This window comes from Salvelinus fontinalis, chromosome 27, assembly GCF_029448725.1.
Source record: "Salvelinus fontinalis isolate EN_2023a chromosome 27, ASM2944872v1, whole genome shotgun sequence".
NCBI classification, from domain to species: Eukaryota; Metazoa; Chordata; class Actinopteri; order Salmoniformes; family Salmonidae; genus Salvelinus; species Salvelinus fontinalis.
The window spans coordinates 24751605-24778237 of record NC_074691.1 but is presented as its reverse complement, the minus strand read 5'-3'; the positions used below and the strand labels follow the sequence as shown (position 1 = coordinate 24778237).

Sequence of the window (26633 nt, the reverse complement as noted above, 5' to 3'; positions counted from 1 at the left end):
ATACTCCAACCCTGTTCCTGGAGAGCTACCATCTTGTAGGTTTATACTCCAACCCTGTTCCTGGAGAGCTAACATCCTGTAGGTTTTCACTCCAACCCTGTTCCTGGAGAGCTGCCATCCTGTAGGTTTATACTCCAACCCTGTTCCTGGAGAGCTACCATCCTGTAGGTTTATACTCCAACCCTGTTCCTGGAGCGCTACCATCCTGTAGGTTTATACTCCAACCCTGTTCCTGGAGAGCTACCATATTGTAGGTTTATACTCCAACCCTGTTCCTGGAGAGCTACCATCCTGTAGGTTTTCACTCCAACCCTGTTCCTGGAGAGCTGCCATCCTCCTGAAAGCAGACTGATCCAGTTTTTCCTCTAGGATTTTCCAAAGTTCTTAGCTCTATTCCGTTTCTTTTTATCCCCCCCAAAAAACTCCCTAGTTCTTGCCGATAACAAGCACACCCAAAACATGATGCAGCCACCACCATGCTTGAAAATATGAAGAGTGGTACTCAGTCATGTGTTGTTGGATTTGCCCCAAACATAATGCTTTTGTATTCAGGACATAAAGTAAATTTCTTTGCCACATGATTTGCAGTTTGACTTTAGTGTCTTATAGCAAACAGAATGCATGTTTTGGAATATGTTTTGTTCTGGACAGGCTTCCTTTTCACTGTAATTTAAGTTAGTATTGTGGAGTAACTACAATGAAGTTCATCCATCCTCTGTTTTCTCCTATCACAGCCATTAAACTCTGTTACTATTTTAAAGTCACCACTGGCCTCATGGTGAAATCCCTGAGTGGTTTCCTTCATCCGCCTGTATCTTTTGTGGTGACGGTGTATTGATACACCATCTAAAGTGTAATTAATAACTTCACCATGCTCAAAGGTATATTCAATGTCAGATTTGTTTATTTGTATCTATCTACCAATAGGTGCCCTTCTTTGCGAGCCATTGGAACACCTCCCTGGTCTTTGTGGTTGAATCTGTGTTTGAAATTCCCTGCTCGATTGAGGGACCTAACAGATCATTTTATTTTTTGGGGTACAGAGATGAGGTAGTCAAACAAAAATGTTAATCACTATTATTGCACACAGTGAGTCCATGCAACTTATGTGCCTTGTTAAGCAACTTTTTACTCCTGAACTTATTTAGGCTTGCCATAACAAAGGGGTTGAATACTTTTTGAATCAAGACATTTCTAAAAACATAATTCCACTTTGACACGATGGGGTATTGTGTGTAGGCCAGTGACCCAGCATCTCTTTAATCCATGTTAAATTCAGGCTGTAACACAACAACATGTGGACAAAGTCAAGGGGTGTGAATATTTTCTGAAGGCAGTGTAAATGAGCCTCCACTGAGCCGGTCTTGGTGCCTGATGAGAGAAACTGAGTCCCTGAACTTAAACAATGTCTTTGCTGGTGTCATAAAACAGCTTAGATGGGAGGGCAGGGACTGAACCAGGCACCACCCAGATATAACACAGTAAGACCTAAACATTCTCTCCGAGTTCACAAACTGAAGCCAGACTCATTCGTAATACAAGAGGACAAGAATGGTTCGAGTTACGTGACACAGTTTCAATAAACAAACCAAGGAACCCCAAAATCCAATGGAAAGAGAGAGCATCGTCACGGCTGCATGTAGGCTGTGAGGACCCAGGGAACAAGCTCTGCCCTGTGGCATCGCTGGGAAAAACATCTCTAAATTACCTGAACATTCCCCAGCCCTTTATCTACACCCCGGACGAAAGCTCGCCAACAATGATAACGTGTGGTATACCATGGCTCCAATGGGACTCAACACCTTTTTTCATCAATGCTGCCCCATCTGTGCAAGGTTATAGCATTTTGTTCAAATAACTAGGCTGCTTTACAGTATATTAATAGAATGAACATCTCTCACGCGCACACACACATCACGTAGGAATACCAACCATTACATGAGGGCGACTACTATCCAGCAGGTCTGGAGGCCAGAGAGATAATGAGTGGCACATGGCTGAAAGCTCTCTTAGGAGTTATTGGAAGCCGCCCAATGAAAACAGCTGGGTGCGACAACAAGGAAGTTGTTCCTGAGAAACGGCACACAGCTGCTCTTGAGACCCCAGCGTTAGACAGCCACTTCACTAATTGCACACTAAACAGAAATGTGCAATTCAATGTGTATCATAAATAAATAGCTGTTGATGCTGTGACCATTTGAAAAAACGTGTCCTTGTGTTTTCTGATCTGATGTTTCCGTGCCTTTGCTACAATGTTTCAGGGGCAATAATACATGTTAATTCATTGCTATGAGGTAACTTACATTACATTAGAGCTAGTCTATTAATATGCATAGATATGCACTTTTTGCAGAACCATGGACAGCATCCTTAGAAACTGCTGGAACTACTGGAACTATCAACCAGCGCTTGGGCAGTTTTGCTTTACATGGCAGTCAATACGAATAGAACTAACGACCAGAGAATGCCTAAAATTTCACTTGACAACAGTGTTTGTGAATGAAGCATCACGTTTTGCAGAAAAATGTAGGTTTTGGGATATTTTTTTTTAATGCTGGTAACCCATTGTATAAAAGCAATAATGCACTTAAATCCATATGTCATGACATTTTTATCATGGCTGTGGTAGTCTACTCCACTTGGCTTTGCATAATTTGAATGAACATTCTACATTGCCATGGTAATCAAACATCAATTGATAGAACATTATACATTACCATGGCAATCCAACATCATTTGAATGACATTCCACATTACCATGGCAATCCAACATCATTTGAATGACATTCCACATTACCGTGGCAATCCAACATCATTTGAATGACATTCCACATTTCCATGGCAATCCAACATCATTTGGGTAGGAGTGAAAACCTACAGGATGGTAGCTCTTCAAGAGCAGGGTTGGAGTATAAACCTACAGGATGGTAGCTCTTCAAGAGCAGGGTTGGAGTATAAACCTACAGGATGGTAGCTCTTCAAGAGCAGGGTTAGAGTATAAACCTACAGGATGGTAGCTCTTCAAGAGCAGGGTTGGAGTATAAACCTACAGGATGGTAGCTCTTCAAGAGCAGGGTTGGAGTATAAACCTACAGGATGGTAGCTCTTCAAGAACAGGGTTGGAGTATAAACCTACAGGATGGTAGCTCTTCAAGAACAGGGTTGGGGTATAAACCTACAGGATGATAGCTCTCCAGGAACAGGGTTGGAGTATAAACCTACAGGATGGTAGCTCTCCAGGAACAGGGTTGGAGTATAAACCTACAGGATGGTAGCTCTCCAGGAACAGGGTTGGAGAATAAACCTACAGGATGGTAGCTCTCCAGGAACAGGGTTGGAGTATAAACCTACAGGATGATAGCTCTCCAGGAACAAGGTTGGAGTGAACCTACAGGATGGTAGCTCTCCAGGAACAGGGTTGGAGTGAACCTACAGGATGATAGCTCTCCAGGAACAGGGTTGGAGTGAACCTACAGGATGATAGCTCTCCAGGAACAGGGTTGGAGTATAAACCTACAGGATGGTAGCTCTCCAGGAACAAGGTTGGAGTGAACCTACAGGATGATAGCTCTCCAGGAATAGGGTTGGAGTATAAACCTACAGGATGGTAGCTCTTCAAGAGCAGGGTTGGAGTATAAACCTACAGGATGATAGCTCTCCAGGAACAGGGTTGGAGTATAAACCTACAGGATGGTAGCTCTCTAGGAACAGGGTTGGAGAATAAACCTACAGGATGGTAGCTCTCCAGGAACAGGGTTGGAGTATAAACCTACAGGATGATAGCTCTCCAGGAACAAGGTTGGAGTGAACCTACAGGATGGTAGCTCTCCAGGAACAGGGTTGGAGTGAACCTACAGGATGATAGCTCTCCAGGAACAGGGTTGGAGTGAACCTACAGGATGATAGCTCTCCAGGAACAGGGTTGGAGTATAAACCTACAGGATGGTAGCTCTCCAGGAACAAGGTTGGAGTGAACCTACAGGATGATAGCTCTCCAGGAACAGGGTTGGAGTATAAACCTACAGGATGGTAGATCTCCAGGAACAGGGTTGGAGTGAACCTACAGGATGATAGCTCTCCAGGAACAGGGTTGGAGTGAACCTACAGGATGGTAGCAAAATACCATGGAAATTATTGCATCACAATACCAGGCAGCCATAGAACCAGTCGGCATTATTGTAATAATAAGGAATTCCCCTCGACCATGCCCACAAATTGGGGAAAACCAACATTCTTTCCTATTGACCCCCATTGTAAAAGAGGAAACTTGGTCGTCATTTATTTTGTTATACAGAAATAACAAAACATGCTGAAATCTGCTGTGTTGTTCAATGTACATGTAGCCAGGTCAAAAATCCCGACCTACGGTTCGCAATGCTCCCACGTAGGGAAATAGAGCCTGCAAGAAGTGTATTTGGTGTGGGAAATGTGGGGACCCGGTGTCCAAGTAGGCTACACTTAGCTATATGTGTAGAAAACATTTAGTTATAGGTAAAACGTTTAACTCGTTTAATATAGTCCACTTGTAACTCCACTCACTACTTGTAGGTGTAAAGTCTGTTTGTTTGTTGTTGGTCTTGGCTAGCTTAATGTTTCGGTTGGTAGCTAGCTAGCACTGAAAAGCATTGTCACAGAAAGGGCATGAGGGAAGCCCTACAATGACAAGTTTCTAAGTCGTGAGAACGCTAGGGAACAGGCAATGTTGAAAAGTCATCTTTAGACATGTACTTTTCTTAAATGTAGTTTTGTAGTTCACGAAATCAAGCAGACAAGAAAATGTATGTTTGAATAATGTCAAGTTTTTGCTGTGAGCCAATGGGGTAACCTAGGTAACCACAGGTTTTCCCCACACGCAGGGTTGTGACGTTCTATCTAAAACCGACTGGGTCTATTGCGATTGTGCCCATGACTTTACCAGTCATATCCAGGGTTAAAGCTTCCAGTTAGTTATTGGTCAGCCAAATGACCGTGGTCACCGTTATAACCGTTCAAATCTAATTTATTTATTTTTGAAATATCCCATACATATTCTTCTCTCCTCCGCTCCTGACTGCTTGTACTGTCATAGAAATAGAATGAACAGAATGGACGTCCCCATTCAAGTCAATTATGTCATAAGGGGTGGACTGGCGACCATTGTGAGTGTACCCATAGGAGCAAAGCAGGAAATTAAAGCAGGAAGTGTACCCATCAATAATGTGCTTCGATTTGTTGATTAAATTCAACTGAAATTACAAAAAATACATTCCGTTGCATGAGCCACATCATTTGAATGAACATTTTACATTACCATGGAAATTATATTATCGCAATACCAGGCAGCATTGCGAGTGTACTTATGAGTTTACCAGTCAAAATGCCAGAGTTAGAGGTTCCAAGCCCGTTCTATTCATTATATGTCTATGTGTGCTGCTGCTGCAGTGCAGGGGCGTTGCCTAGGCCAGTGTTTCCCAACCACAGGGGGTACTTGAAGACTCATGAGACCAAAGGCCTACTGGTAAAATGCACATGAGGGGGTACTTCAACGATTCTCCGGGCAGAGCAAAATGTACTTGGTGGTACAGTAACCGAAAAAGGTTGGGCACCACTGGCCTAAGTAACCAAAGACTTGTTTGCTACAACACCTTGCTTGTTTGAGCAAGGAGCAACAAAGTTTCATCGCGTTGTTATGAGTCAATGTTAACACAGAAATGGACTCACCCGCACAAAAGCCCGGCCGTCCGGTCTTCAGTCAGCTCTTCGTTCCACAAGAAAAGCTTGGTTATGACAGTTATTTTATTTTCATGACTTTGTTCATTCATAACCGTTGGTAATACTGTTATATGGTAATTGTGCCAGCCCTACTAATAGAGTACTGATCCCAGTCATTTGGTGTGTGTGTGTGTGTGTGTGTGTGTGTGTGTGTGTGTGTTTTGGTGTGAGTCAGAGGTTGAGAGGTGTTCAAAGGCTCAGAGAACAGAGGAGACATTAGAGCTGTCTGTGTCACTCAATTAACGAGTGGCTTGTCAAGTCTCTGCCGTGACTATTAGTGAATAGAGAGATCAGACACACTACCTTTTCATGGGTCGCGCCTCCATCACTTGGTCGCGTTACGCTACAATTATGAAGATTCTGAAGACCTCTCCGCCCTAGTGGCTCCCGGAAGGCGAGTGGTGCCCAGTCATTCTTAACGAGGGCAATCTTAATGGTTGTTTAGTCTAAATTACATAGTGGCTTGGAAATATGACGACATTACTTCAGTAGGAAAATCATTTGTAGAAAACACTTATCATTATGATCTCGTAAAATTTACTTTAGACAGATGGAAATGTTGCCATCTTGCTAGAAAGGTTAATCTAAAATACCTAGCAATGCTAACGTAGCTAGCTAAAAGCCGGTGCTGTCGCATCAATGTTAGCTAGCTAAAAGCCGGTGCTGTCGCATCAATGTTAGCTAGCTAAAAGCCGGTGCTGTCGCATCAATGTTAGCTAGCTAAAAGCCGGTGCTGTCGCAACAATGTTAGCTAGCTAAAAGCCGGTGCTGTCGCATCAACGTTAGCTAGCTAAAAGCCGGTGCTGTCGCATCAACGTTAGCTAGCTAAAAGCCGGTGCTGTCGCAACAATGTTAGCTAGCTAAAAGCCGGTGCTGTCGCATCAATGTTAGCTAGCTAAAAGCCGGTGCTGTCGCAACAATGTTAGCTAGCTAAAAGCCGGTGCTGTCGCATCAATGTTAGCTAGCTAAAAGCCGGTGCTGTCGCATTAATGTTAGCTAGCTAAAAGCCGGTGCTGTCGCATTAATGTTAGCTAGCTAGCTAACACTATACTACATTTAAAGTCAATCTGACAACATCCCAATCATGACGAAAGGTTTTCCCACTAATTGTTTTTGAAACATCATTGTGTTTCCAAGCCACTATAATGCACTTTAAATCTTCATCGGCGCCAATTGAGAATGCATTGAGTTGAATGTTTAGTCTGAAACCAGTCCTCAAGAGAACCTTCATATCAACATTGTGATGAAAGGTGCAATCTATGAATATACCAGACCACAACCAGAATAGAATATGCCAAAGATCATCCAGTGTGTGAAAGCTCTTTCTGTCTGATAGTTACTCAACAGGTCATCAGACCAATAACTTTATTATAGAGGGATCAGACATACACTCGTACCTTCTCAACAGTGTACAGAAAACCGCTCACTCACACCACAGCCTTAGAATTGAATAGGTTACAAAAGTATTATAACAGCTCTCTCTGTGCCTTTTGTGAATGGCTCATTAGGTTTATGTTGTGACAGAGAAACCAATGCGTTTCATACCATTCCATTCCTGCCATTACAATGAGCCAGTCCTCCAATTCAAAGTGGCCAACACTGTTATACACACAAAGGCATCTGCGGAGGCATACTTTCCCTAGTGTGATTATTAGAACACAATGACAGCCCTCAGGATGTGGTCAGGCCAGCAATTTGAGCAATTCCATTGTATTAATTTACCATCAATCATATGTTCCAGCCAGTCATGGTGATTACCTGAGCTGACCTGTAGCCACAGTAAATGAAGTTCAGGGTAATAGGATCACAGTTTAATCTGCTGTCCGCACTCTCCTCTTCCTCTCCTCTCTTATCCTCCTCCTCTCATAACTTCAGACACCATGACTGGTCCTCACCTCTTTCAATATCTTCAAAATCACTGTGGTGATAGAGGGAACACACGCGCACACACACACACACACACACACACACACACACACACACACACACACACACACACACACACACACACACACACACACACACACACACAGAGCCATCGTTTTTACCCTGGAATGAGTTTTCTTGCCCCTCTTGTATTATAGCCAATCTGGAGGGCAGCGGAGGCAGCTTTTGATACATTGAGTGAACATGAGAGTAGACATGATAAGAACAGGGAGCGAGGGGGCTGGCTGTGTGTGTGAGTGTGTGCGCGTTCTTGCGGACCCAGCTGTGGACCCAAACTTTACCTCATTAGGATTCCCCTCTTCCTACAGGAGAGCCAACCGCTGGTCACACCTATAAATCAATCTTCACCACACACTCCTGTACTGCCTGTCTTAATGTACTACTGTATGAGTGACTCACTCTGTCTGCCACTCTGCTCTCTCCCTCTCTCGCTCTCCATCTCTCTCTCTCCCTCCCCCTCTCCATCGCCTTTTCTCTCTCTCCCTCCCCCTCTCCATATTTCACTCGCTCACTGTCTTCCTCTCCTTATCTTTGCATGTCCGTTTTTCACTCTGGCCAGTGTATTAAAGTGGGAGATGGTGACTGGCTCTGTTTTTACTTCTAGAGTAGACTCATTTCCACCATATTGATTAAAGAGACCTGGGGTTTCTCTCCCTTTGTCTCTGTCTCATTTACCCTGCTTGACTGTCACTGTACTTCTCTCTATCCCTCTTGCTCTTTTTCTCTCTCTCTCTCTCAATGTCAAGCATGCAGTTCACACACACCCTGTCTATTTGACATTTTCTAGCCTTTCTCCTAGTATGACAGCTCAGATTCTAGCAGTTTCAGCCTTTCATACAGCCCAGAGTACAAACTTTTCTTCTGCTCCACTCTCTCCACTCTCCTTTCTTTTCTTCTCTTCTCTTCCAATCTTCCGTTTTTACATGTCAATGGCCTCTATTGTACAGTCTCCTAACCAGAAAGAGTGTGTGTGTGTGTGTGTGTGTGTGTGTGTGTGTGTGTGTGTGTGTGTGTGTGTGTGTGTGTGTGTGTGTGTGTGTGTGTGTGTGTGTGTGTGTGTGTGTGTGTGTGTGTGTGTGTGTGTGTGTGTGTGTGTGTGTGTGTGTGTGTGTGTGTGTGTGTGTGTGTGTGTGTGTGGCGGTGGAGTAGCAGTTGCGTTCATAGAGAAATGAGAAGAGCTGACCCAGGTTGACAGGTCTAGGGATACGTCTATCTGTAGGAGGGGTGGTATTTCTAATCAGAACCAGAGCCGTGTGTGTGTATTTCCAGCAGGTCTGAGTGTTTCTCCTCCAAGGCAGAAAGCGGCTTAATAGAGCTCTTTGTTGTTGTCGGGTCAGGGCATCTTACTGCCTGGTGCATTTCTATGCTAAAAACACACACATTTTAAATACTTTATTTGAATCCACAAATCACATTACATCATAAAGGATTCAAACATTTCTAAGGTTGTTAATGCAAGGATATTTAAGGAAATAAAAGCACCTTGTCCTTACAGCTAGGCTGTCCATAACGGCTGAAACAGAACAGTACCTTCTCCTCCACACAGCTAGGCTGCCCATACCAGCTGAAACAGAGCAGTACCTTCTCCTCCACACAGCTAGGCTGCCCATACCAGCTGAAACAGAGAAGTACCTTCTCCTCCACACAGCTAGGCTGCCCATACCAGCTGAAACAGAGCAGTACCTTCTCCTCCACACAGCTAGGCTGCCCATACCAGCTGAAACAGAGCAGTACCTTCTCCTCCACACAGCTAGGCTGCCCATACCAGCTGAAACAGAGCAGTACCTTCTCCTCCACACTGCTAGGCTGCCCATACCAGCTGAAACAGAGCAGTACCTTCTCCTCCACACAGCTAGGCTGCCCATATCAGCTGAAACAGAGCAGTACCTTCTCCTCCACACAGCTAGGCTGCCCATAACGGCTGAAACAGAGCAGTACCTTCTCCTCCACACAGCTAGGCTGCCCATATCAGCTGAAACAGAGCAGTACCTTCTCCTCCACACAGCTAGGCTGCCCATAACGGCTGAAACAGAACAGTACCTTTTCCTCCACACAGCTAGGCTGCTCTTAACCTTTCACGAGCCTCGACCCCGAATCCGGGAGCACCCCCCCCCCCCCCCCCCCCCCCCCCCACACACTGATTAGCATTGCTAGCATAGCGTCACAATTAAATAGTAGCATCTAAATATCATTAAATCACAAGTTCAAGACACCTAATGAAAGATACAGATCTTGTGAATATAGCCACCAGTTCAGATTTTTAAAATGTTTTACAGGGAAGACACTATGTAAATCTATTAGCTTAACACGTTAGCAAAAGACAACATATTTCTTTGTCCACCATTTTTTCTCTCCACCAGTAGCTATCACCAATTCGGCTAAACTAAGATATTGATAGCCACTAACCAAGAAAAAACCTCATCAGATGACAGTCTGATAACATATTTATGGTATAGGATAGGTTTTGTTAGAAAAATGTGCATATTTCAGGTATAAATCATAGTTTGCCATTGCAGCCACCATCACAAATCTCACCAAAGCGACTAGAATTACTACAGAGAGCAACGTGTTTTACCAATTTACTCATCATAAAACATTTCTTAAAAATACACAGCACATAGCAATGGAAAGACACAGATCTTGTGAATTCAGACAACATTTCAGATGTTCTAAGTGTTTTACAGCGAAAACACAATAAATCGTTATATTAGCATACCACATATGCAAACGTTACCCGACCATTGATTCAAGCCAAAGAGAGCGATATCGTTATCATCGCCAAAATATATTAATTTTTTCACTAACCTTCTCAGAATTCTTCAGATGACACTCCTGTAACATCATATTACAACATACATATAGAGTTTGTTCGAAAATGTGCATATTTAGCCACCAAAATCATGGTTAGACAATGACAAAAGTAGCCCAGCTGGTCAGAAAATGTCGTGCACCATATTAGACAGTGATCTAGTCTTATACATAAATACTCATAAACTTGACTAAACAATATAGGGTGGACAGCGATTGATAGACAATTTAATTCTTAATACAATCGCGGAATTACATTTTTTAAATTATCCTTACTTTTCAATACAGGTTGCGCCAAGCAAAGCTACACCTAACAAAATGGCGGAACGTGCGTTTAACATTTTTCTACAGAACAACGATTTATCATCTTAAATATTTCTTACTATGAGGTGATCTTCCATCAGAATCTTGGGCAATGAATCCTTTCTTGGGTCTAATCTTCTTTTGGTCGAAAGATACCCTCTGTCCGTCGAAATGCCCACTAACGTTCGACCGGGATCCCGAAACGTGCCCGGCTCTTCAAAGAGCATCACATAGAAAGGCCTCAAAATCGCACTAAACGGATATAAATTGCTATAAAACGGTTTAAATTAACTACCTTATGATGTTTCTAAAACCTGAAAACGAGTAAAAACATGACCGAGGCTATATTACTGGCTAAACCAAGGCTTGGAAAAAGGTCAGTCAGATATCCTTCTTGCGTTGAGCGCAGAGTCCAAAAGAACGCTACTTCCGGTATTTGGTGATTTATAGAGGCCATGATTGCGCAATCGACTCCATTCAAATTGTCACCACTTACTGACATCTAGAGGAAGGCGTGGGCAGTGTTTGTATCCTCATAGGATTTACAGTGGCTTTAAAACTGATCTGGAACCAGAGGCCAAGAGTTCTGAAAACTCACTCACTGGGAGGAAAAGTGCTGTAGAATGAGTTCTGTTCCACTCAGAGACATAATTCAAACGGCTATAGAAACTAGAGAGTGTTTTCTATCCAATAATAACAATAATATGCATATTGTACGAGCAAGAATTGAGTACTAGGCAGTTTAATCTGTAGAGGAAATTATGCTAATGCAAAACAGCACCCCCTATAGTTGCAAGAAGTTAACGGCTGAAACAGAGCAGTACATTCTCCTCCACACAGCTAGGCTGCCCATATCAGCTGAAACAGAACAGTACCTTCTCCTCCACACAGGCTGACTAGGTGTGATATATGAGGGGCTGGTATTTTAGGAGCGTTTCAGAAAAGGCCTGCTCTGTGTAACAATGGAATGAGCAGCCCACTCTGAGCACGTCCCTCTGGCCTCACCCCACAACAACAATATCGGGCTTGTTCGGCATACAAAAAATACACATCGACATCAAACCAGGTTCCTTTGACGAGAATGTTTGTATGTGTGCTGTTGGTGAGAGCACCTCAGTAGCTACCAGGTCGACAAGGCAGTCATGTCTTGTAATGTACAAGTCTTTGTATGAACGGCAACCAGTAACATGTGCAACAGACTCCATTACATTTAACTCAGGGTGTAAAATACAGAATAGATTGTGGGTTGCATGGTACCAGAGTGCTAGGTTGTATTTTGTTTTGTTGATAGCCTCTCCTCAACAGTAAAAGTGAGAATGTCCTCACCAATGGCATCATTCTGGTACATGGAATGGGAGACAGGCAGAGTTTCACAGTCCCTGCAGCCTACACACACACACACACACACACACACACACACACACACACACACACACACACACACACACACACACACACACACACACACACACACACACACACACACACACACACACTAACCTCGTGGCGACTCACAATTCAACCCCTACCCTAGCTCCTAACCCTTACCTCTAACCCTAGCTCCTAACCCTTAATCTAACCCTAGCTCCTAACCCTTAATCTAACCCTAGCTCCTAACCCTTAATCTAACCCTAGCTCCTAACCCTTAATCTAACTTTAGCTCCTAACCCTTAATCTAACCCTAGCTCCTAACCCTTAATCTAACCCTAGCTCCTAACCCTTAATCTAACCCTAGCTCCTAACCCTTAATCTAACCCTAGCTCCTAACGCTTAATCTAACCCTAGCTCCTAACGCTTAATCTAACCCTAGCTCCTAACGCTTAATCTAACCCTAGCTCCTAACCCTTAATCTAACCCTAGCTCCTAACCCTTAATCTAACCCTAGCTCCTAACTCTTAATCTAACCCTAGCTCCTAACCCTTAATCTAACCCTAGCTCCTAACAGTTAATCTAACCCTAGCTCCTAACACTAACACTAATGCTAACCTTAACCCTAAACCCCCTATAAATGGCATTTGACCTTGTGGGGACTAACAAAATATCCCCAGTTGGTCCAATTTTTTGTTTGTTAACTATACCAGAAGTCCCCATAAGTATAGTTACACACACCACACACACACACACACACACACACACACACACACACACACACACACACACACACACACACACACACACACACACACACACACACACACACACACACACACACACACACACACACACACACACACACACACACACACACACACACACACACACACACAGTATCTACATGGTAATGGTGTGGCTCATGTGGCCGGGGACTCTCCTCTCCTCGCCTGAGAAACACTTATCTGGGAAGGCGACTCAGCAGGGTTACTTCTTTTATTTATCTTTCCACCTCTTTTGCTCTTTTTCCCACTCTTTATCCCCCGTTTCTTCTCTCTCTCTCTTTCTTTCTCTCTCTTTCTTTCTCTCTCTCCTAACTCCTCCCACCCTCTCTCTTCCTTTTGAATTTCTACCTTTCTCCTCCCTGACTCCTCCCTCTGTCAACCTCTCTCTGACTATTCTCTTCTCTCTCTCTCCTTCTTCCTCTCCCTCTCAGGGGTGAAAGTAAGCCGGTATCATCCGGTACGGAGTACCAGCAAAATAAATAGTGGCGGGTACGCCGTACCGATTTGAACATGAGCTTATCACAATAATTAGAACAAAGATGCCAAGAATGACACTATTATCATTAACGCATGTCAGAGGTGTGACAAATGTGCGAATGGACTTGAAAACATGTGAAATACACTAACTCTAACCCAAAATCTGGTGTGGTTCGACGAACAGTGTCGTTTTGCAAAGGCAGAAGGACAGAGACACGTGCAGACAGTGGACGCATCAATTCATGTTACTTGTGCAGGCCTAATGAATGACAATCACCAAATGTCTTTTGGTGTTTCGTTACAGATGTCACTCTTCATTCCTCAAATGGCGGGTGCACAGAGCACTTTATGGCTGCAGGACTTGTTTTAGAGTTGACGAACGACTCATATTTACAGGAGCCTTTTGAAGGATTTGATTGACAATCAGATGACAACATCATGACTGGTTACGTTAATGCCACATTAAAAGGTAATACATTTAAAAGTTAAACATCAACTCTTTACTATTAGGCCCACAGAGATCCTGTTCATTTAAAAGGGATTCTATAGGTTATTCTATGTTTAGCCCCTCCCCAAAAAACAACAACAATTATAATGACAATCCGGGAAGAAAATAAATCTACTTTCACCCCTGAGTAAACCTGTAACTATGGCAGATGAGTCTCTGTGTGTACGTGAACGTGGTACCAGCAGAAAGCTGTTTGTTTTGATGTCTTTGTTGGTTTTTGTTTGGAGGAAGAAGAGAGCGAGCGAGAGGAGAGGAGAGCAAGGAAGCGACAGCTGCTGAGGGACACAGAGAATAGACACATGCACACACACTCCCACAAATTCCCTATGATTGGCGTGTGGAAATCTGCTACTCTCCCACCTAAAAACTGAAAGCAGGAAGAAAGGTATCTGTAGGAGAAAGTTAGTTACAGTAGTTAGCGCCTGTGGGTCCTCTTCACATCCTAGTGTCTTTGTGTTTTGATTATGTTGTGTTTTGTTGAAACTGTGTTGTAATTAACACACTGCAGCTGAAGTGGGAAGCATCCCTGCCTGTGGTTCCCATGATCCCTCTCTCCACATCTCTTTTTCTCTCTTTCTAACCCCTGCTATCTCTCTCTCTCTTTCACTCTACAGGCTCTCTTCCACTTGTCCCTCTCACCTGACACTGTCAGATAATCTCTTTATTTCCCTCTCTTCCTCTCACCCCCTTTTTATTGTGAGCTGAGTTATTTGTAGTTTCCATGCCCTCCTTATCAGTACACAGGGGTGTAGTGCTGCCACAGCAAGAGGGAGCAGCGCTCACTTTTTTTTCTCCATTAGAGAAACACAGACCTCGTAAAAATAATTCTGGAAAATGCATTCTGAAGCTGAATCAATGTCCCGCAAGATCACATAATGATGAATTAGTATTTTACATGTACTGTACAGTATAATAGCCTAGCATAGAATGCATACAGTATAATGTTACACAAAAAACTCCTAATTTCTATTGCGATTTTAGCATGGTTAGCTGAAGCTTAATAGTCGCATTTCCAAAACTCAGCAGTGCACAACCCTAGGCAGGATATACAGTATGTAAGTCGGAAGTTTGCATACTCCTTAGCCAAATACATTTAAACTCAGTTTTCACAATTCCTAACATTTAATCCTCGTAAAAATTCCCTGTCTTAGGTCAGTTAGGATCACCACTTTATTTTAAGAATGTGAAATGTTAGAATAATAGTAGAGTGATTTATTTCAGTGGGTCAGAAGTTTACATACACTCAATTAGTATTTGGTAGCATTGCCTTTAAATTGTTTAACTTGGGTCAAACATTTCAGTTAGCCTTCCACAAGCTTCCCACAATAAGTTGGGTGAATTTTGGCCCATTCCTCCTGACAGAGCTGGTGTAACTGAGTCAGGTTTGTAGACCTCCTTGCTTGCAAACTCTTTTTCAGTTCTGCCCACAAATTTTCTATAGGATTGAGGTCAGGGCTTTGTGATGGCCACCCCAATACCTTGACTTTGTTGTCATTAAGCCATTTTGCCACAACTTTGGAAGTATGCTTGGGGTCAAGACCCATTTGCGACCAAGCTTTAACTTCCTGACTGATGTCTTGAGATGTTGCTTCAATATCCACATAATTTCCATGCCTCATGATGCCATCTATTTTGTGAAGTGCACTAGTACCTCCTGCAGCAAAGCACCCCCACAACATGATGCTGCCACCCCCGTGCTTCACGGTTGGGATGGTGTTCTTCGGCTTGCAAGCCTCCACATTTTTCCTCCAAACATAACAATGGTCATTATGGCCAAACAGTTCTATTTTTGTTTCATCAGACCAGAGTTGATTTCTCCAAAAAGTACGATATTTGTCCCCATGTGCAGTTCCAAACCGTAGTTTGGCTTTTTTTATGGCGGTTTTTGAGCAGTGGCTTCTTCCTTGCTGAGCGGCCTTTCAGGTTATGTCAATATAGGGATCAATTTACTGCGGATATAGATACTTTTGTACCTGTTTCCTCTAGCATCTTCACAAGGTCCTTTGCTGTTGCTGGGATTGATTTGCACTTCTCGCACCAAAGTACGTTCATCTCTAGGAGACAGAATGCGTGGTTCCTGAGCGGTATGACGGCTGCGTGGTCCCACGGTGTTTATACTTGCATACTATTGTTTGTGCAGATGAACGTGGTACCTTCAGGCATTTGGAAATTGCTCCCAAGGATGAACCAGACTTGTGGAGGTCTACAATTTTTTTTTCTTAGGTCTTGGCTGATTTCTTTTGATTTTCCCATGATGTCAAGCAAAGAGGCACTGAGTTTGAAGGTAGGCCTTGAAATACATCCACAGGTACACCTCCAATTGACTCAAATGATGTCAATTAGGCTATCAGAAGCTTCTAAAGCCATGACATAATTTTCTGGAATTTTCCAAGCTGTTTAAAGGCACAGTGAAGATAGTGTATGTAAACAGCTAACCCACTGCAATTGTGATACAGTGAATTATAAGTGAAATAATCTGTCTGTAAACAATTGGTGGGAAAATTACTTTTGTCATGCACAAAGTAGATGTGATGGTTACTCATAATGGGCCTCTGTACACCTATGTAGATATTCCATTAAAAACCAGCCGTTTCCAGCTACAACAGTAATTTACAACATTAACAATGTCTGCACTGTAATTCTGATCAATTTGATGTTATTTTAATGGACAAAAAATTAGCTTTTCTTTCAAAAACAAGGACATTTCTAAGTGACCCCAAACTTTTGAACGGGAGTGTATATTCCCATGAAACTGAGATCAAATGATTGGAATGCAGATGCAGTTTAGACATTTCACTGGTAAACCATGAAGAATTATCATTCACCATTGACAGTGATGGATGGCCTGTTTTGAAATTAGGTTTGAGGGTATTAAACATGGAAGGGAAAAAAGCTTGAGACAATATGTGTGGGAATTGGCTGACGTTGCAGCTGGAGGATACATTTGATGCACATTCTATATATTTGTCAGTACAAATGTTGATTGAGAAATGATGTCATTGAATGTTTTGGTTTTTGCTCTCCCACACCTAGTAGGAATAGGGTGCCATTTGCACCACACAAGGACAGGGCTGGAGATGAATGGGTTGAGCTCTACTAGAATGTAGAGAGGACACCAATAAATGTTCCTACTCAAAGGCCATTGATTTGCTAGGAAGTTGGCACAAGGAAGTCGGTTTTCCTGGGCTAAATCTGAAACTCATTTGAAATGAAAAGAAGCCAGCGGACTCTTGCTGTGGCTCTGCAGGAATTACGTTAAATTCCATCGTCGTGGTTATTTGTTTGTGTGTTTGTTCAATGACTGTGAGTTGTCATGTCGTGATGGTTGTGTATCTTGCCTGATGGTGTTTATCTAGGACTCTTAGTCTCCTGTGTCTCGACGTGGTTTGTTGGAATCCCAGTGAGACACTAATGAGTCGTTTGAATCTCACCAAGAGCTCAGATGAATGTGATCCTGGGGTGTGGCTAACGCTGAGAACTATTCTAAACATTACGCTGGTTGTCACGGTAGCAGCAGGTCTTTCTTCATCTCTGCTACTGGCCACTTGAGATGTAGACCCTCCTCCCCTCCATCTGTCCATACATCTATCCCTCCATCTCTCTCTTGCTTAACTGTGTAGTGCCAGCCTCCTCTCTGCTGTCTTGTATGTATTTTTCTTCTGGCACATCAATCCTGGCCTTTAGAGGGAAAGCTAAATATAACTCACCAGCCTGTATGTACTGGCAGAGGTGTACTGTGTGTGGGGGGGGTGTATCAGCCATCCAACACCTTTTTATCAGTAAATCAGTCTTCCTTGGTGTGGAACCAAGCTTGGCGAAGACTAATTAAGAGACTTTTGCGTGTGTGTGTTTGCGATGTTGGCATGTGTGTCTAGCCCTGGGGTATTTTCTGAATGAACAGTTTCTACCATGATTAAATCTCAGTTTGAATACCTATGTTGGCCTGGAGGAACTGTCAGCACATTCACCACTGTGTGTGTGCGTGTGTGTTTGCTTACATTCCTTAGGAGACCTCACTTCCAGTATTGTCTTTTTAAAGTTACCAGACTGACAAATCAACTCCATCCATCCGGGAGAAACACTGCTGTCCAATTCAAACGCACTTCAAAATGGCGATACAGAAATCTCCTACCTCTCCAGAAATCTCCTACCTCTCCAGAAATCTCCTACCTCTCCAGAAATCTCCTACCTCTCCAGAAATCTCCTACCTCTCCAGAAATCTCCTACCTCTCCAGAAATCCCCTACCTCTCCAGAAATCTCCTACCTCTCCAGAAATCTCCTACCTCTCCAGAAATCTCCTACCTCTCCAGAAATCCCCTTCCTCTCCAGAAATCTCCTACCTCTCCAGAAATCTCCTACCTCTTCAGAAATGCCCTACCTCTCCAGAAATCCCCTACCTCTCCAGAAAACCCCTACCTCTCCAGAAATCCCCTTCCTCTCCAGAAACCCCCTACCTCTCCAGAAATCTCCTACCTCTCCAGAAAGCCCCTAGCTCTCCAGAAATCCCCTTCCTCTCCAGAAATCTCCTACCTCTCCAGAAATCTCCTACCTCTCCAGAAATCTCCTACCTCTCCAGAAATCCCCTACCTCTCCAGAAATCCCATACCTCTCCAGAAACCCCCTATCTCTCCAGAAACCCCCTACCTCTCCAGAAACCCCCTACCTCTCCAGAAATCCCCTACCTCTCCAGAAATCTCCTACCTCTCCAGAAATCTCCTACCTCTCCAGAAATCCCCTTCCTCTCCAGAAATCTCCTACCTCTCCAGAAATCTCCTACCTCTTCAGAAATGCCCTACCTCTCCAGAAATCCCCTACCTCTCCAGAAAACCCCTACCTCTCCAGAAATCCCCTTCCTCTCCAGAAACCCCCTACCTCTCCAGAAATCTCCTACCTCTCCAGAAAGCCCCTAGCTCTCCAGAAATCCCCTTCCTCTCCAGAAATCTCCTACCTCTCCAGAAATCTCCTACCTCTCCAGAAATCTCCTACCTCTCCAGAAATCTCCTACCTCTCCAGAAATCCCCTACCTCTCCAGAAATCCCATACCTCTCCAGAAACCCCCTATCTCTCCAGAAACCCCCTACCTCTCCAGAAACCCCCTACCTCTCCAGAAACCCCCTACCTCTCCAGAAATCTCCTACCTCTCCAGAAATCTCCTACCTCTCCAGAAATCTCCTACCTCTCCAGAAATCTCCTACCTCTCCAGAAATCCCCTACCTCTCCAGAAATCCCCTACCTCTCCAGAAATCCCCTTCCTCTCCAGAAATCCCCTTCCTCTCCAGAAATCCCCTACCTCTCCAGAAATCCATTAGTGTAGTGTAATAATAGAGAGAGAAGAGGAGAGGTGGTGTGACTGGTGCTATGTTGCTGCTGCTGGTGCTGGCTGGCTGGCCTGGTCTCTCTGTGGGTCTATAGCTGTTAACACACTGACACCCATTGGATATGGATCCTCTTCTCAGGGGAGGGATCTATAGACCAACTGAAGTGTGTGTGTCTATATGATGTCTCGTTGTTCTGAGACAGTAAACATCACACCACAGCAGTATCACACAAGCCTGCATACCTCCCTCTCTCACCCTTGCTCTCTTCCTCTCCACGCTCTGTCCATCGGTTGTGCTTCGTCTTTCCGTATGTCTGTCCACGGCTCTATATTCCCTTATGGCTTTGTTAACTCTACTCAAATACGCACACACACACACTCTCTCTCCTCTGCCTCAGAGTGACATACTCTCTAGTTGTAGAGTGCTCTGTCTTACCGCTGTACCTGAAAGATAACTCTTATTTAAACTAATCACACTCCTGCCACTCACCTCTCACTCCAAGTTGTCTCCACACACACACACACACACACACACACACACACACACACACACACACACACACACACACACACACACACACACACACACACACACCAGCCTCCCACTCCTCCGTCTCTCAAATGCACACGTAGGCTACCCGGGTGCAATTACGTTTGTGTCACATCAGCAACGTGAGAATAGCTTTTTGGTACGAAAAGAGTCAAACGCCCAACAAACTAGTTTCTACTTAAAATCCCCACATGATGATGCTTCAGGCAGGCAGTTGTATGCTGATTTTCTCTCGCTCTCTGTCACATACACTCTCTCCCCCCTCCCTCCCTATCTCCCCCCTCTGTGGGTTGAGACAGTAAAGGGAAAGTGCTGTTCTGATGGCTGTTGTTCAGAGCATGCTTGAGCTGTGGGTTTGATTTCCACATCAGATGTGTTCAAATCGCTTTGTAGATATATATTTCTTACAAACATTGATGGCTCTAGCTAAGGTAAGGTCCTTTACTCTAACTTTATGTTCAGGGTTAAATCAGCCTGCTCTGTATAAGGACGGGGAAGGGCATTGGCTTGTTACATTCATTTAGTATAAAATCCATCCTTTGTTGTAAACCCAAGGTAGAGGTCGACCGATTAATCGGAATGGCCGATTAATTAGGGCCGATTTCAAGTTTTCATAAAAATCTGTAATCTGTATTTTTGAACACCGATTTGCCGATTTATTATTATTTTATTTTTTTACACCTTTATTTAACTAGGCAAGTCAGTTAAGAACGCATTCTTATTTTCAATGACGGCCTAGGAACGGTGAGTTAACTGCCTTGTTCAGTGACAGAACAACAGATTTTTACCTTGTCAGCTCGGGGATTCGTTTTTGCAACCTTCCGGTTACTACTCCAACGCTCTAACCCCCTGCCTTACATTGCACTCCACCAGGAGCCTGCGTGGCAGGCTGACTACCTGTTACGCGAGGGCAGCAAGAAGCCAAGGTAAGTTGCTAGCTAGTATTAAACTTATCTTATAAAAAACTATCAATCTTAACATAATCACTAGTTAACTCCACATTGATGATATTACTAGTTTATCTAGCGTGTCCTGCGTTGCATATAATCGATGCGGTGCCTGTTAATTTCTCATTGAATCACAGCCTACTTCGACAAACGGGTGATGATTTAACAAGCGCATTCGCAAAGAAAGCACTGTCGTTGCACCAATGTACCTAACCATAAACATCAATGCCTTTCTTTAAAATCAATACACAAGTATATATTTTTAAACCTACATATTTAATTAAAATTGCTTGCTAACATGAATTTCTTATAACTAGGGAAATTGTCACTTTTCTTGCGTTCCGTGCAAGCAGTCAGGGTATATGCAGCAGTTTGGGCCGCCTGGCTCATTGAGAACTGTGTGAAGTCCATTTATTCCAAACAAAGGCCGTAATTAATTTGCCAGAATTGTACATAATTATGACATAACATTGACGGTTGTACAATGTAACAGCAATATTTAGACTTAGGGATGCCATCCGTTAGATAAAATACGGAACGGTTCCGTATTTCACTGAAAGAATAAATGTTTTGTTTTCGAAATGATAGTTTCCAGATTCGACCATTTTAATGACCAAAGGCTCGTATTTCTGTGTGTTATTATGTTATAATTAAGTCTATGATTTGATAGAGCAGTCTGACTGAGCGATGGTAGGCACCAGCAGGCTCGTAAGCATTCATTCAAACAGCACTTTCGTGCGTTTGCCAGCAGCTCTTCGCAATGCTTCAAGCATTGCGCTGTTTATGACTTCAAGCCTATCAACTCCTGAGATGAGGCTGGTGTAACCGATGTGAAATGGCTAGCCTGTTAGCGGGGTGCGCCCTAATAGCGTTTCAAACGTCACTCGCTCTGAGACTTGGAGTAGTTGTTCCCCTTGCTTTGCATGGGTAACGCTGCTTCGAGGGTGGCTGTTGCCAATGTGTTCCTGGTTCGAGCCCAGGTAGAAGCGAGGCAATACTAAAGTGCCTATAAGAACATCCAATAGTCAAAGGTATATGAAATACAAATCGTATAGAGAGAAATAGTCCTATAATTCCTATAATAACTACAACCTAAAACTTCTTACCTGGGAATATTGAAGACTAATGTTAAAAGGAACCACCAGCTTTCATATGTTCTCATGTTCTGAGCAAGGAACTTAAACGTTAGCTTTCTTACATGGCACATATTGCACTTTTATTTTCTTCTCCAACACTTTCTTTTTGCATTATATAAACCAAATTGAACATGTTTCATTATTTATTTAAGGCTAAATTGATTTTATTGATGTATTATATTAAGATAAAATAAGTGTTCATTCAGTATTGTTGTAGTTGTCATTATTACAAATTTAAAAAAATTAAATCGTCCGATTAATCGGTATCAGCTTTTTTGGGGTTCTCCAATAATCGGTATCGGCGTTGAAAAATCATAATCGGTCGACCTCTAACCCAAGGCACAGTCAAGGCAGTCATTTTGCAATAAAAATGATCCGGTTGGCTTACCAAGGATGTTTTATTAGCAAACAATCTGATGCTGTATTAAATGATTACTGCTGAGTGTACAGAGAGAGGTAAGAATTATGATTTTTTTTTTTATAATTTTTTTATTTCACCTTTATTTAACCAGGTAGGCCAGTTGAGAACAAGTTCTCATTTACAACTGTAACCTGGCCAAGATAAAGCAAAGCAGTGCGACAAAAACAACACAGGGGATAAACAATCACATGGGATAAACAATCGTACAGTCAATAACACAATAGAAATATCTGTATACAGTGTGTGCAAATGATATGAAAAAATAACCAATGGATATCCTTTATTGTACACTATAATGGGAAAAGGTTATTATTTAAGATCTAGGCCATGTAGTGTTTGTTACTAGTTTGTTCCGGTCCACAGGTGTGTGTAGTTTTCAGCACCGTACAGCAGTAGGCAGGCAGGAACATACAATGTATCTTATCCACTCCCCACGTCAGATGTGACAGACACACAACTGTGGCTCCAGTCATGCTGTCATGGTGCTGCTACAAACACACACACACACCGCAAACACACACCGCAAGCACACACAAACACCATCATGAGATGAAGATTGCGTGTGATAGGATCAGACTGCCACATTGACATTAGCTGAGGCCAGTAGGTAGAGACTTACTGGATCATTAGCTGAGACCTGAGGCCAGTAGCTAGAGACTTACTGGAACATTAGCTGAGGCCTGAGGCCAGTAGCTAGAGACTTACTGGAACATTAGCTGAGGCCTGAGGCCAGTAGCTAGAGACTTACTGGAACATTAGCTGAGGCCTGAGGCCAGTAGCTAGAGACTTACTGGAACATTAGCTGAGGCCTGAGGCCAGTAGCTAGAGACTTACTGGAACATTAGCTGAGGCCTGAGGCCAGTAGCTAGAGACTTACTGGAACATTAGCTGAGGCCTGAGGCCAGTAGCTAGAGACTTACTGGAACATTAACTGAGACCTGAGGCCAGTAGCTAGAGACTTACTGGAACATTACCTGAGGCCAGTAGCTAGAGACTTACTGGAACATTACCTGAGGCCTGAGGCCAGTAGCTAGAGACTTACTGGATCATTAGCTGAGACCTGAGGCCAGTAGCTAGAGACTTACTGGAACATTAGCTGAGGCCAGTAGCTAGAGACTTACTGGAACATTAGCTGAGGCCAGTAGCTAGAGACTTACTGGATCATTAGCTGAGGCCAGTAGCTAGAGACTTACTGGATCATTAGCTGAGGCCAGTGGCCAGTAGCTAGAGACTTACTGGATCATTAGCTGAGACCAGTAGCTAGAGACTTACTGGATCATTAGCTGAGGCCAGTGGCCAGTAGCTAGAGACTTACTGGATCATTAGCTGAGGCCAGTAGATAGAGACTTACTGGATCATTAGCTGAGGCCAGTAGATAGAGACTTACTGGATCATTAGCTGAGGCCAGTAGCTAGAGACTTACTGGAACATTGGCTGAGGCCAGTAGCTAGAGACTTACTGGAACATTGGCTGAGGCCAGTAGCTAGAGACTTACTGGAACATTAGCTGAGGCCAGTAGCTAGAGACTTACTGGAACATTGGCTGAGACCAGTAGCTAGAGACTTACTGGATCATTGGCTGAGGCCAGTAGCTAGAGACTTACTGGATCATTAGCTGAGACCTGAGGCCAGTAGCTAGAGACTTACTGGAACATTAGCTGAGACCTGAGGCCAGTAGCTAGAGACTTACTGGATCATTAGCTGAGACCTGAGGCCAGTAGCTAGAGACTTACTGGAACATTAGCTGAGGCCAGTAGCTAGAGACTTACTGGAACATTAGCTGAGACCTGAGGCCAGTAGCTAGAGACTTACTGGAACATTAGCTGAGACCTGAGGCCAGTAGCTAGAGACTTACTGGATCATTAGCTGAGACCTGAGGCCAGTAGCTAGAGACTTACTGGAACATTAGCTGAGACCTGAGGCCAGTAGCTAGAGACTTACTGGACCATTAGCTGAGACCTGAGGCCAGTAGCTAGAGACTTACTGGAACATTAGCTGAGACCTGAGGCCAGTAGCTAGAGACTTACTGGATCATTAGCTGAGACCTGAGGCCAGTAGCTAGAGACTTACTGGATCATTAGCTGAGACCTGAGGCCAGTAGCTAGAGACTTACTGGAACATTAGCTGAGACCTGAGGCCAGTAGCTAGAGACTTACTGGATCATTAGCTGAGACCTGAGGCCAGTAGCTAGAGACTTACTGGATCATTAGCTGAGACCTGAGGCCAGTAGCTAGAGACTTACTGGAACATTAGCTGAGACCTGAGGCCAGTAGCTAGAGACTTACTGGATCATTAGCTGAGACCTGAGGCCAGTAGCTAGAGACTTACTGGATCATTAGCTGAGACCTGAGGCCAGTAGCTAGAGACTTACTGGATCATTAGCTGAGACCTGAGGCCAGTAGCTAGAGACTTACTGGATCATTAGCTGAGACCTGAGGCCAGTAGCTAGAGACTTACTGGATCATTAGCTGAGACCTGAGGCCAGTAGCTAGAGACTTACTGGATCATTAGCTGAGACCTGAGGCCAGTAGCTAGAGACTTACTGGAACATTAGCTGAGACCTGAGGCCAGTAGCTAGAGACTTACTGGATCATTAGCTGAGACCTGAGGCCAGTAGCTAGAGACTTACTGGAACATTAGCTGAGGCCAGTAGCTAGAGACTTACTGGATCATTAGCTGAGACCTGAGGCCAGTAGCTAGAGACTTACTGGATCATTAGCTGAGACCTGAGGCCAGTAGCTAGAGACTTACTGGAACATTAGCTGAGGCCAGTAGCTAGAGACTTACTGGATCATTGGCTGAGGCCAGTAGCTAGAGACTTACTGGATCATTAGCTGAGACCTGAGGCCAGTAGCTAGAGACTTACTGGATCATTAGCTGAGACCTGAGGCCAGTAGCTAGAGACTTACTGGAACATTACCTGAGACCTGAGGCCAGTAGCTAGAGACTTACTGGATCATTAGATGAGACCAGTAGCTAGAGACTTACTGGATCATTAGCTGAGACCTGAGGCCAGTAGCTAGAGACTTACTGGATCATTAGCTGAGGCCAGTAGCTAGAGACTTACTGGATCATTAGCTGAGACCTGAGGCCAGTAGCTAGAGACTTACTGGATCATTAGCTGAGACCTGAGGCCAGTAGCTAGAGATTTACTGGAACATTACCTGAGGCCAGTAGCTAGAGACTTACTGGAACATTAGATGATAGCTCAGCTACTAACACACTAGTCTTAGGTTGGAGCTTTTGGATATCAACCTGGGTTGCCCAAATGTCTGTCCCCTTACCGATCCTAAATATATCTGTTTTATACAGATCTGCTGTATAGAGATTGGTTGGCTGGAGTGAGGTTTGGAACTGAGAGGTTATTACAAGTACCATTACTCAGAAGCAACATGGAATAACCGCTTATGTATGTGAGATAATATGCAATGCTTATGTTGACATTGTGAAAGAGCCCACTGCTGTGAAAAAAAGTATCCTCCTGCCGTTTCGGGAAGTTCTGACTATTGTCGTCTGTGTGTGTGTGTGTGTTTAGACCTAGAGGTGGACAGTAATGTACCTGTAGCTAAATGGATGGTCACAGCTCAGACTGATAATGCTGTGGTCCCTCAATGGCTCTGTTTACAACACACACACTTCAAGACATTCCTTCCTGCGACAGAGACCACTGTTGCAGAAGAACGACTTGTCATTCTCTGTGATTCTATTTTTAAAGACCAGTACATTTTCATGGAATATCCTTGACTCCGTGTGTGTGCTTGTGTGTGTGAGAGAGAGCCTGTATTCATAACTGCTCTTATCAAGGCCCAGAAAGACATCTCATTCCTTTGATGAGGAGAGTACAATACACCACACACCCGTCTGATGCCTTTTACTTCACAGGCCAGATACAGTAGACACCACTGATTGATGATCTCATACACAGTGACATACCAGCCTATGGTACAGAATACTGTTCGTCAGCCTACAGCAGCATCGCCCTATCCATCACACTCTGTCATCCTCATAAAAGAGGAAACTAGTCATGATATTCAATGGTATTACTATTGAGTTAGCTGGCTATTACAGTATAGAGAAACAAGTTAGTAGTGAGTTTTTTCAGTGATGACCTCCAGGTCAAGCTATAGCCATAGCTATTCTCAAGACAATATGGAAAATAATAATTTCTTGTCTGGCTGTGGCCAATGGCTTAATTTTTGGACTTTTATTTAATTGAAGGCAACAACATATCCATGGTAACCAAACCCAATTAGTCTATTCAAAGAGTGTGTGTTTCCAGTTGTTTTATTGATCCTGTTATGGTGATGTTAAT

General features: G+C 43.6%; 1 protein-coding gene across 2 annotated transcripts in view; it reads left to right on the top strand.

Annotated features, from left to right (window-relative positions):
• The window catches only part of LOC129825339 (kelch-like protein 29), a 398302-nt gene that overhangs the window by 98198 nt on the left and 273471 nt on the right, over positions 1-26633 (top strand). The window lies entirely within an intron of this gene.